Raw genomic sequence first — 3,979 nt, 5'->3', positions numbered from 1 at the left:
CTCACCTACGCCATGTCTCCCTGTGCCGCTGCCGACCCCGGACCACCGCGTCCGCCTTCAACTCCGGCACCCCGCTGCGCCCGGCGCTCACGCCCATCAGGCGCCCACGGCCTAGTCTTCCTCACGCGCCCCCATTGGCCGCTTGTCGGCTCCTCGGACCGCTCCCCGTTTCCGTCCCGCGGCGGCCCTGCTACTGCGCCGCGCCGGCGCGCAGCCCCGCCCCCCTTGAGCCGCTGCTGCCGCTCGTCGCGGTGGACGCCGCCGCCCAGTGCCCGTTCCCCCCTTGTTGACCTGGGCGGGTGCCCAGTGCCCGCTCCAGGCGCCCGTTAGCCCGAACTGCTAGGCTCTGGCCCAATGACAGCTGGGCCCCGTCCCTGGGGCCTATGACAAAGGGGCCCACCCCCTGAACGTTTTAAAAAAAGAAGAATTTTAAAAAATTAAAACAATAATAATAATTAAATTAATTAATTAATTAATTAATTTAATTAACTTAATTAACTCTAATTAATTAAGCTAATCACTTATTTAAATTAACTAATCATGTTTAGTTAGCCTTAGTCTATGACAGTGGGTCCCATTGGACCCACAGGCCAGGTTTGACTCTGGTCAGCTGGGTTTGACCTGCTGATGTCATGGTGATGTCATGCTGACATCACCTATCACTATTCTGGATAATGTTCGATTTAAATAATTAAATAAATTTCAAAAATAATGTAAAACTTTGATAAATCATAGAAAATAATCCGCAGCTCGGATGAAAATACCTTGTACATGAAAGTTGCTCAGAACGACGAGACGAATCTGGATACGTAGCCTATTCGTCCGCCACACATCCCTAGCATAGCGAACACGCAACTTTCCCCCTCCAGTTCATCTGTCCGAAAACGCGAAACACCGTGGATACTTTCCCGGATGTTTCCCCCATTTGCCGGTATCACCTACTGCCGTGTTAGGGCACACTAGCACCGCTCATTTGTCATGTCATGCATAGTCATTCTTATGTTTGCATTATATTTATTGTTCTTCCCCCTCTTCTCTCAGGTAGACTACGAGACCGACGTTGTTGCTGCCCCGTTCGACTACGGAGTTGACGACCCCTCCTTGCCAGAGCAACCAGGCAAGCCCCCCTGATCACCAGATATCGCTTGTTCTTCCCTCTACTGCTTGCATTAGAGTAGTGTAGCATGTTACTTTTCAGTTAATCCTATTCTGTTGCATAACCTGTCATTGTTGCTACAGTTGTTGATACCTTACCTGCAATCCTAAATGCTTAGTATAGGATGCTAGTTTATCATCTGTGGCCCTACATTCTTGTCCGTCTGCCTTGGCCGTGATCACTCGGGAGGTGATCACGGGTATATACTTATATACATACATACTATGCAGATGGTGACTAAAGTCGGATCGGCTCGTTGAGTACCCGCGGTTGATTCACGGATTGGGGGCTGAAAAGACATACTTTCCTGACGGCCCTCTGAGTGGATATTTGTGGCGGAGCGACAGGGCAGGATGAGACCACCTAGGTGAGAGGTGGGCCTGGCCCTGGTCAGTGTCTGCGATTACTTCAAAATAACATGCTTAACGAGATCTTGGTATTTGATCTGAGTCTGGCCACTGGCCTATACGCACTAACCAAGTACGCGGGAACAGTTATGGGCACTCGACTTCGTGGTATCAGCCGAAGCCTTCTAGACATCAGCGACTGAGCGGCACGCACCAGATTGGACTAGAACGCCTGCTCTTGTATTAGGGAGGCTAGGTATGCTTCCGGCCGCCCACACAACATGCATGTGTGCAATGGGCGATGGGCCCAGACCCCTGCGCGCTTAGGATTTAGACCAGTGTGCTGACCTCTCTGTTAGGCCTAGGTAGGGTTGCGACGTGTTGATCTTCCGAGGTCGGGCATGACCCAGGAAAGTGTGTCCGGCCAGAGGGATCGAGCGTGTTGGGAAATGTGGTGCACCCCTGCAGGGAAGTTTATCTATTCGAATAGTCGTGCCCCTCGGTAAAAAGATGACCCGGAGTTGTACCTTGACCTTATGACAACTAGAACCAAATACTTAATAAAACACACCCAGACAAGTTCCAGAGACAACCCGGTGGTCGCTTTCCCACAGGGCGACGAGGGGAGGATCGCCGGGTAGGATTATGCTATGCGATGATACTTGGTGAACTTCAATCTACTCTCTTCTACATGCTGCAAGATGGAGGCTGCCAGAAGCATAGTCTTCGATAGGACTAGCTATCCCCCTCTTATTCTAGCATTTATGCAGTTCAGTCTATCGATATTGCCTCTTTACACATATACCCATGCATATGTAGTGTAGATCCTTGCTTGCGAGTACTTTGGATGAGTACTCATGGTTGGTTTGCTCCCTCTTTTCCCCCTTTTCCTCTTCTTCCCGGACGTCGCAACCAGATGTTGGAGCCCAGGAGCCAGACGCCACCGTCGACGACGACTCCTACTACACTGGAGGTGCCTACTACTATGTGCAGGCCGCTAACAACGACCAGGAGTAGTTTAGGAGGATCCCACACTACTAGGAAAAGGGCTATAGATAGGACTGATTCTAATGGCGCACCAGGTAAGTAGTGCGCCACTACTATATACTAATGGCGCACCGGTTGCTCGTGCGCCATTAGTGTGGAAGACACTAATGGCGCACCGTGCTCACGGTGCGCCACTACTATTGATTTTTTCCCCATTTTTCCATACAAACTAATGGCGTAGGGATGGCAAAGTGCGCCATTACTAGTTAGAGCTAGTAATGGCGCACGACCAAGACAGTGCGCCATTAGTATATATATATTTTTTACTTTTTTGCAAACCTACTAATGGCGCACTATGCCAAAGCCCAGTCGTGTTTATACCCGAAGCCAAATCCAAGACCGCGGGCGCAAACGTCACCACGAAAAATGAGTCATGGGTACTGGCTTCCCAAGTGGACCAATGCTTCTTCGTTATCGACCCGCCAAAGCCCAGTCGTGTTGTCGTGAGGAGAGGCAAAAGGAAGATCATCGGAATGGATGGAGTAGCCAATGAGCAAGACTTCGACAAGTACGGCGACCCGAAGATTGAACATGACGACGACGATGAAGTAGCAGCACACACCACAAGAAGAAGCAGGACCACCCTACCTAAAGGACGTCCTTTCCACAGAAAAACTCCATTTGCGAAAAAGAAGGGCAAGAAGATTGTGAATAGATAGCTAGCTAAGATCGATTGTATTTAAATCGTAGTCTTCATTTCTCGATTGTATTTCATGGGCACTTTTTGATATCATGAATATTTTTAAATTTCATGGGCACTTTTTGAATTCATGAGGACACTTGATCTTGATCCCCCTCCATCTCGATCTCGATTCCCCCTCCATCTCGATCTCGATCCCCGCACCCTCCCCCGCTCCACCGCCGCCGCCGATGATATTTTCAAGTAAGAAATTTGAACATATTTTTTAAAAATTATTACTGTTTTTATAAAAAAATATTACTGTTATGATTTAAACAAGTTTGAACATATTTAAACACAAATAAATATAAAACAACATTTAAAATGCATAAACAAAATATTGGGGAGCTTGGGAATCGAACCCAGGACCTCCTGGTGTGTGTGTTGCGTGCTAACCAGTCGGGCTAGTGGGTGGGTTCTATTGTAGATAGGGTTAGGTTGTAGATATGGTTAGTGGGCTAGATTAAAACAAAATTCTAATGGCGCACCGAGGGGTGGTGCGCCATTAGAATAGTCATACTTATGGCGCACGACTGGACGGTGCGCCATTAGAACCCTCCCCCTAGCTATCCTTCCCCCCTCTCGCCAGATCCCCTTCGACCCTCTCTCCCTCGCCACCAGATCCACCCGCGCGCTGCCCCGACCCACGCCGTCGCCGCCCCCGCGCCTCCGTCTCCGTCGCCGCCCCCAGTCAGCCCCTGTCCTGCCCCCCATCGTCGTCCGCTCCCAATCCACCCCCTCCCTCGCCTT

Source organism: Triticum dicoccoides, chromosome 1B (assembly GCF_002162155.2).
Source record: "Triticum dicoccoides isolate Atlit2015 ecotype Zavitan chromosome 1B, WEW_v2.0, whole genome shotgun sequence".
NCBI lineage: Eukaryota > Viridiplantae > Streptophyta > Magnoliopsida > Poales > Poaceae > Triticum > Triticum dicoccoides.
The sequence above is the reverse complement of the archived record's forward strand: the minus strand, read 5'-3'. Positions refer to the sequence as shown.